The sequence below is a fragment of the Muntiacus reevesi genome, chromosome 14, assembly GCF_963930625.1.
Source record: "Muntiacus reevesi chromosome 14, mMunRee1.1, whole genome shotgun sequence".
NCBI lineage: Eukaryota > Metazoa > Chordata > Mammalia > Artiodactyla > Cervidae > Muntiacus > Muntiacus reevesi.
The window spans coordinates 5,037,055-5,046,955 of record NC_089262.1 but is presented as its reverse complement, the minus strand read 5'-3'; positions in this window follow the sequence as shown (position 1 = coordinate 5,046,955).

Genomic DNA, 9,901 nt, shown 5'->3' with positions numbered 1-9,901 from the left:
GTCAGGGGTGCATGTACATGTCGGGGATGTGTGTGTATATGTCAGGGGTGTATGTACATGTCGGGGATGTGTGTGTTTATGTCAGGGGTGCATGTACATGTCGGGGATGTGTGTGTATGTTGGGGGTGTATGTACATGACGGGGATGTGTGTGTATACGTCAGGGCTCTATGTACATGTCGGGGATGTGTGTGTATATGTCAGGGGTGTATGTACATGTCAGGAATGTGTGTGTATGTTGGGGGTGTATGTACATGTCGGGGATGTGTGTGTGTGTTGGGGGTGTATGTACATGTCGGGGATGTGTGTGTATATGTCAGGGGTGTATGTACATGTCAGGGATGTGTGTGTGTGTTGGGAGTGTATGTACATGTCAGGGATGTGTGTGTATATGTCAGGGGTGTATGTACATGTCAGGAATGTGTGTGTATGTTGGGGGTGTATGTACATGTCGGGGATGTGTGTGTATGTTGGGGGTGTATGTACATGTCAGGGATGTGTGTGTGTGTATGTCAGGGGTGTATGTACATGTTAGGGATGTGTGTGTATATGTCAGGGGTGTATGTACATGTCGGGGATGTGTGTGTATGTTGGGGTGTATGTACATGTCGGGGATGTGTGGGTATGTTGGGGGTGTATGTACATGTCGGGGATGTGTGTGTATGTTGGGGGTGTATGTACATGTCAGGGATGTGTGTGTATGTTGGGGGTGTATGTACATGTCAGGAATGTGTGTGTGTGTATGTCAGGGGTGTATGTACATATCAGGGATGTGTGTGTATATGTCAGGGGTGTATGTACATGTCGGGGATGTGTGTGTATGTTGGGGGTGTATGTACATGTCAGGGATGTGTGTGTGTGTATGTCAGGGGTGTATGTACATGTCAGTGATGTGTGTGTATGTTGGGTGTGTATGTACATGTCAGGGATGTGTGTGTGTGTATGTCAGGGGTGTATGTACATGTCAGGGATGTGTGTGTATATGTCAGGCGTGTATGTACATGTCAGGGATGTGTGTGTATGTTGGGGGTGTATGTACATGTCAGGGATGTGTGTGTATGTTGGGGGTGTATGTACATGTCAGGGATGTGTGTGTATGTCAGGGGTGTATGTACATGTCGGGGATGTGTGTGTGTGTATGTCGGGGGTGTATGTACATGTCAGGGATGTGTGTGTATGTTGGGGGTGTACGTACATTTCGGGGATATGTGTGTATGTTGGGGGGTGTATGTACATGTCGGGGATGTATGTCAGGGGTGTATGTACATGTCGGGGATGTATGTGTATGTTGCGGGTGTATGTACATGTAGGGGATGTGTATGTGTGTATGTCAGGGGTGTATGTACATGTCAGGTATTTGTGTGTATGTTGGGAGTGTATGTACATGTCAGGGATGTGTGTGTATATGTCAGGGGTGTATGTACATGTCAGGGATGTGTGTGTATGTTGGGGGTGTATGTACATGTCGGGGATGTATGTGTATGTATGTTGGGGGTGTATGTACATGTCGGGGATATGTGTGTATGTTGGGGTGTATGTACACGTCGGGGATGTGTATGTGTGTATGTCAGGGGTGTATGTACATGTCAGGGATGTGTGTGTATGTTGGGGGTGTATGTACATGTCAGGGATGTGTGTGTAAGTTGGGGGTGTATGTACATGTCGGGGATGTGTGTGTATGTTGGGTGTGTATGTACATGTAGGGGATGTGTGTGTATGTCAGGGGTGTATGTACATGTCGGGGATGTGTGTGTATGTTGGGGGTTTATGTACATGTCAGGGATGTGTGTGTGTGTTGGGGGTGTATGTACATGTCGGGGATGTGTGTGTGTGTATGTCAGGGGTGTATGTACATGTCAGGGATGTGTGTGTATATGTCAGGGGTGTATGTACATGTCAGGGATGTGTGTGTGTGTATGTCGGAGGTGTATGTACATGTCAGGGATGTGTGTGTATATGTCAGGGGTGTATGTACATGTCAGGGATGTGTGTGTATGTTGGGGGTCTATGTACATGTAGGGGATGTGTGTGTATATGTCAGGGGTGTATGTACATGTCAGGGATGTGTGTGTATGTTGGGGGTGTATGTACATGTCAGGGATGTGTGTGTATATGTCAGGGGTGTATGTACATGTCGGGGATGTGTGTGTATGTCAGGGGTGTATCTACATGTCAGGGATGTGTGTGTATGTCAGGGGTGCATGTACATGTCGGGGATGTGTGTGTATATGTCAGGGGTGTATGTACATGTCGGGGATGTGTGTGTTTATGTCAGGGGTGCATGTACATGTCGGGGATGTGTGTGTATGTTGGGGGTGTATGTACATGACGGGGATGTGTGTGTATATGTCAGGGCTCTATGTACATGTCGGGGATGTGTGTGTATATGTCAGGGGTGTATGTACATGTCAGGAATGTGTGTGTATGTTGGGGGTGTATGTACATGTCGGGGATGTGTGTGTGTGTTGGGGGTGTATGTACATGTCGGGGACGTGTGTGTATATGTCAGGGGTGTATGTACATGTCAGGGATGTGTGTGTGTGTTGGGAGTGTATGTACATGTCAGGGATGTGTGTGTATATGTCAGGGGTGTATGTACATGTCAGGAATGTGTGTGTATGTTGGGGGTGTATGTACATGTCGGGGATGTGTGTGTATGTTGGGGGTGTATGTACATGTCAGGGATGTGTGTGTGTGTATGTCAGGGGTGTATGTACATGTTAGGGATGTGTGTGTATATGTCAGGGGTGTATGTACATGTCGGGGATGTGTGTGTATGTTGGGGTGTATGTACATGTCGGGGATGTGTGGGTATGTTGGGGGTGTATGTACATGTCGGGGATGTGTGTGTATGTTGGGGGTGTATGTACATGTCGGGGATGTGTGTGTATGTTGGGGGTGTATGTACATGTCAGGAATGTGTGTGTGTGTATGTCAGGGGTGTATGTACATATCAGGGATGTGTGTGTATATGTCAGGGGTGTATGTACATGTCGGGGATGTGTGTGTATGTTGGGGGTGTATGTACATGTCAGGGATGTGTGTGTGTGTATGTCAGGGGTGTATGTACATGTCAGTGATGTGTGTGTATGTTGGGTGTGTATGTACATGTCAGGAATGTGTGTGTGTGTATGTCAGGGGTGTATGTACATGTCAGGGATGTGTGTGTATATGTCAGGCGTGTATGTACATGTCAGGGATGTGTGTGTATGTTGGGGGTGTATGTACATGTCAGGGATGTGTGTGTATGTTGGGGGTGTATGTACATGTCAGGGATGTGTGTGTATGTCAGGGGTGTATGTACATGTCGGGGATGTGTGTGTGTGTATGTCGGGGGTGTATGTACATGTCAGGGATGTGTGTGTATGTTGGGGGTGTACGTACATTTCGGGGATATGTGTGTATGTTGGGGGGTGTATGTACATGTCGGGGATGTATGTCAGGGGTGTATGTACATGTCGGGGATGTATGTGTATGTTGCGGGTGTATGTACATGTAGGGGATGTGTATGTGTGTATGTCAGGGGTGTATGTACATGTCAGGTATTTGTGTGTATGTTGGGAGTGTATGTACATGTCAGGGATGTGTGTGTATATGTCAGGGGTGTATGTACATGTCAGGGATGTGTGTGTATGTTGGGGGTGTATGTACATGTCGGGGATGTATGTGTATGTATGTTGGGGGTGTATGTACATGTCGGGGATATGTGTGTATGTTGGGGTGTATGTACACGTCGGGGATGTGTATGTGTGTATGTCAGGGGTGTATGTACATGTCAGGGATGTGTGTGTATGTTGGGGGTGTATGTACATGTCAGGGATGTGTGTGTAAGTTGGGGGTGTATGTACATGTCGGGGATGTGTGTGTATGTTGGGTGTGTATGTACATGTAGGGGATGTGTGTGTATGTCAGGGGTGTATGTACATGTCGGGGATGTGTGTGTATGTTGGGGGTTTATGTACATGTCAGGGATGTGTGTGTGTGTTGGGGGTGTATGTACATGTCGGGGATGTGTGTGTGTGTATGTCAGGGGTGTATGTACATGTCAGGGATGTGTGTGTATATGTCAGGGGTGTATGTACATGTCAGGGATGTGTGTGTGTGTATGTCGGAGGTGTATGTACATGTCAGGGATGTGTGTGTATATGTCAGGGGTGTATGTACATGTCAGGGATGTGTGTGTATGTTGGGGGTCTATGTACATGTAGGGGATGTGTGTGTATATGTCAGGGGTGTATGTACATGTCAGGGATGTGTGTGTATGTTGGGGGTGTATGTACATGTCACGGATGTGTGTGTATATGTCAGGGGTGTATGTACATGTCGGGGATGTGTGTGTATGTCAGGGGTGTATCTACATGTCAGGGATGTGTGTGTATGTCAGGGGTGCATGTACATGTCGGGGATGTGTGTGTATATGTCAGGGGTGTATGTACATGTCGGGGATGTGTGTGTTTATGTCAGGGGTGCATGTACATGTCGGGGATGTGTGTGTATGTTGGGGGTGTATGTACATGACGGGGATGTGTGTGTATATGTCAGGGCTCTATGTACATGTCGGGGATGTGTGTGTATATGTCAGGGGTGTATGTACATGTCAGGAATGTGTGTGTATGTTGGGGGTGTATGTACATGTCGGGGATGTGTGTGTGTGTTGGGGGTGTATGTACATGTCGGGGATGTGTGTGTATATGTCAGGGGTGTATGTACATGTCAGGGATGTGTGTGTGTGTTGGGAGTGTATGTACATGTCAGGGATGTGTGTGTATATGTCAGGGGTGTATGTACATGTCAGGAATGTGTGTGTATGTTGGGGGTGTATGTACATGTCGGGGATGTGTGTGTATGTTGGGGGTGTATGTACATGTCAGGGATGTGTGTGTGTGTATGTCAGGGGTGTATGTACATGTTAGGGATGTGTGTGTATATGTCAGGGGTGTATGTACATGTCGGGGATGTGTGTGTATGTTGGGGTGTATGTACATGTCGGGGATGTGTGGGTATGTTGGGGGTGTATGTACATGTCGGGGATGTGTGTGTATGTTGGGGGTGTATGTACATGTCGGGGATGTGTGTGTATGTTGGGGGTGTATGTACATGTCAGGAATGTGTGTGTGTGTATGTCAGGGGTGTATGTACATATCAGGGATGTGTGTGTATATGTCAGGGGTGTATGTACATGTCGGGGATGTGTGTGTATGTTGGGGGTGTATGTACATGTCAGGGATGTGTGTGTGTGTATGTCAGGGGTGTATGTACATGTCAGTGATGTGTGTGTATGTTGGGTGTGTATGTACATGTCAGGGATGTGTGTGTGTGTATGTCAGGGGTGTATGTACATGTCAGGGATGTGTGTGTATATGTCAGGCGTGTATGTACATGTCAGGGATGTGTGTGTATGTTGGGGGTGTATGTACATGTCAGGGATGTGTGTGTATGTTGGGGGTGTATGTACATGTCAGGGATGTGTGTGTATGTCAGGGGTGTATGTACATGTCGGGGATGTGTGTGTGTGTATGTCGGGGGTGTATGTACATGTCAGGGATGTGTGTGTATGTTGGGGGTGTACGTACATTTCGGGGATATGTGTGTATGTTGGGGGGTGTATGTACATGTCGGGGATGTATGTCAGGGGTGTATGTACATGTCGGGGATGTATGTGTATGTTGCGGGTGTATGTACATGTAGGGGATGTGTATGTGTGTATGTCAGGGGTGTATGTACATGTCAGGTATTTGTGTGTATGTTGGGAGTGTATGTACATGTCAGGGATGTGTGTGTATATGTCAGGGGTGTATGTACATGTCAGGGATGTGTGTGTATGTTGGGGGTGTATGTACATGTCGGGGATGTATGTGTATGTATGTTGGGGGTGTATGTACATGTCGGGGATATGTGTGTATGTTGGGGTGTATGTACACGTCGGGGATGTGTATGTGTGTATGTCAGGGGTGTATGTACATGTCAGGGATGTGTGTGTATATGTCAGGGGTGTATGTACATGTCAGGGATGTGTGTGTATATGTCAGGGGTGTATGTACATGTCAGGGATGTGTGTGTATGTTGGGGGTGTATGTACATGTCAGGGATGTGTGTGTATGTTGGGGGTGTATGTACATGTCAAGGATGTGTGTGTATGTTGGGGGTGTATGTACATGTCAGGGATGTGTGTGTGTGTATGTTGGGGTGTATGTACATGTCAGGGATGTGTGTATATGTCAAGGGTGTATGTACATGTCAGGGATGTGTGTGTATATGTCAGGGGTGTATGTACATGTCAGGGATGTGTGTGTATGTTGGGGGTGTATGTACATGTCAGGGATGTGTGTGTGTGTATGTTGGGGTGTATGTACATGTCGGGGATGTGTGTGTATGTCAGGGGTGTATGTACATGTCGGGGATGTGTGTGTATGTTGGGGGTGTATGTACATGTCAGGGATGTGTGTGTGTGTGTATGTCAGGGGTGTATGTACATGTCAGGGATGTGTGTGTATATGTCAGGGGTGTATGTACATGTCAGGGATGTGTGTGTATGTTGGGGGTGTATGTACATGTCAGGGATGTGTGTGTATATGTCAGGGGTGTATGTACATGTCAGGGATGTGTGTGTATGTTGGGGGTGTATGTACATGTCAGGGATGTGTGTGTATGTTGGGGGTGTATGTACATGTCAAGGATGTGTGTGTATGTTGGGGGTGTATGTACATGTCAGGGATGTGTGTGTGTGTATGTTGGGGTGTATGTACATGTCAGGGATGTGTGTATATGTCAAGGGTGTATGTACATGTCAGGGATGTGTGTGTATATGTCAGGGGTGTATGTACATGTCAGGGATGTGTGTGTATGTTGGGGGTGTATGTACATGTCGGGGATCTGTGTGTATGTCAGTGGTGTATGTACATGTCAGGGATGTGTGTGTATGTGTCAGGGGTGTATGTACATGTCAGGGATGTGTGTGTATGTCAGGGGTGTATGTACATTTCAGGGATGTGTGTGTATATGTCAGGGGTGTATGTACATGTCAGCGATGTGTGTGTATGTCAGGGGTGTATGTACATGTCAGGGATGTGTGTGTATGTTGGGAGTATGTACATGTCAGGGATGTGTGTGTATGTTGGGGGTGTATGTACATGTCAGGGATGTGTGTGTATATGTCAGGGGTGTATGTACATGTCAGGGATGTGTGTGTATGTTGGGGGTGTATGTACATGTCAGGGATGTGTGTGTATGTTGGGGGTGTATGTACATGTCAGGGATGTGTGTGTATGTTGGGGGTGTATGTACATGTCGGGGATGTGTGTGTATGTTGGGGGTGTATGTACATGTCGGGGATGTGTGTGTTTGTTGGGGGTGTATATACATGTCGGGGATGTGTGTGTATGTTAGGGTGTATGTATATGTCGTGGATGTGTGTGTGTATGTTAGGGTGTATGTACATGTCGGGGATGTATGTGTATGTATGTTGTGGGTGTATGTACATGTCGGGGATGTGTGTGTATGTTGGGGTGTATGTACACGTCGGGGATGTGTATGTGTGTATGTCAGGGGTTTATGTACATGTCAGGGATGTGTGTGTATGTTGGGGGTGTATGTACATGTCAGGGATGTGTGTGTATGTTGGGGGTGTATGTACATGTCAGGGATGTGTGTGTATGTCAGGGGTGTATGTACATGTCAGGGATGTGTGTGTATGTTGGGGGTGTATGTACATGTCGGGGATCTGTGTGTGTCAGTGGTGTATGTACATGTCAGGGATGTGTGTGTATGTGTCAGGGGTGTATGTACATGTCAGGGATGTGTGTGTATATGTCAGGGGTGTATGTACATGTCAGGGATGTGTGTGTATGTTGGGGGTGTATGTACATGTCAGGGATGTGTGTGTATGTCAGGGGTGTATGTACATGTCAGGAATTGTGTGTATATGTCAGGGGTGTATGTACATGTCAGGGATGTGTGTGTATATGTCAGGGGTGTATGTACATGTCAGGGATGTGTGTGTATATGTCAGGGTTGTATGTACATGTCAGGGATGTGTGTGTATATGTCAGGGGTGTATGTACATGTTAGGGATGTGTGTGTATTTTGGGGGTGTATGTACATGTCGGGGATGTGTGTGTATGTTGGGGGTGTATGTCCATGTCAGGGATGTGTGTGTTTGTTGGGGGTGTATGTACATGTCGGGGATGTGTGTGTATGTTGGGGGTGTATGTACATGTCAGGGATGTGTGTGTATGTTGGGGGTGTTTGTACATGTCAGGGATATGTGTGTATTTTCGGGGTGTATGTACATGTCGGGGATGTGTGTGTATGTTGGGGGTGTATGTACATGTCAGGGATGGGTGTGTTTGTTGGGGGTGTATGTACATGTCAGGGATGTGTGTGTATGTCGGGGGTGTATGTACATGTCAGGGATGTGTGTGTATATGTCAGGGGTGTATGTACATGTCAGGGATGTGTGTATATTTTGGGGGTGTATGTACATGTCGGGGATGTGTGTGTATGTTGGGGCTGTATGTACATGTCAGGGATGTGTGTGTTTGTTGGGGGTGTATGTACATGTCGGGGATGTGTGTGTATGTTGGGGGTGTATGTACATGTCGGGGATGTGTATGTGTGTATGTCAGGGGTGTATGTACATGTCAGGGATGTGTGTGTATGTTGGGGGTGTATGTACATGTCAGGGATGTGTGTGTATGTTGGGGGTGTATGTACATGTCAGGGATGTGTGTGTATGTTGGGGGTGTATGTACATGTCAGGGATGTGTGTGTATGTTGGGGGTGTATGTACATGTCAGGGATGTGTGTGTATGTTGGGGGTGTATGTACATGTCGGGGATGTGTGTGTATGTCGGGGGTGTATGTACATGTCAGGGATGTGTGTGTATGTCAGGGGTGTATGTACATGTCAGGGATGTGTGTGTATATGTCAGGGGTGTATGAACATGTCAGGGATGTGTGTGTATATGTCAGGGGTGTATGTACATGTCAGGGATGTGTGTGTATATGTCAGGGGTGTATGTACATGTCAGGGATGTGTGTGTATGTTGGGGGTGTATGTACATGTCGGGGATGTGTATGTGTGTATGTCAGGGGTGTATGTACATGTCAGGGATGTGTGTGTGTGTCGGGGGTGTATGTACATGTCAGGGATGTGTCTGTATGTTTGGGGTGTATGTACATGTCAGGGATGTGTGTGTATATGTCAGGGGTGTATGTACATGTCAGGGATGTGTATGTGTGTATGTCAGGGGTGTATGTACATGTCAGGGATGTGTGTGTATGTTGGGGGTGTATGTACATGTCGGGGATGTGTATGTGTGTATGTCAGGGGTGTATGTACATGTCAGGGATGTGTGTGTATGTTGGGGGAATATGTACATGTCGGGGATGTGTGTGTATGTTGGGGGTGTATGTACATGTCGGGGATGTGTGTGTATGTTAGGGTGTATGTACATGTCGTGGATGTGTGTGTGTATGTTAGGGTGTATGTACATGTCGGGGATGTATGTGTATGTATGTTGTGGGTGTATGTACATGTCGGGGATGTGTGTGTATGTTGGGGTGTATGTACACGTCGGGGATGTGTATGTGTGTATGTCAGGGGTTTATGTACATGTCAGGGATGTGTGTGTATGTTGGGGGTGTATGTCCATGTCAGGGATGTGTGTGTTTGTTGGGGGTGTATGTACATGTCAGGGATGTGTGTGTGTGTCGGGGGTGTATGTACATGTCAGGGATGTGTGTGTATGTTTGGGGTGTATGTACATGTCAGGGATGTGTGTGTATATGTCAGGGGTGTATGTACATGTCAGGGATGTGTATGTGTGTATGTCAGGGGTGTATGTATATGTCAGGGATGCGTGTGTATGTTGGGGGTGTATGTACATGTCGGGGATGTGTAT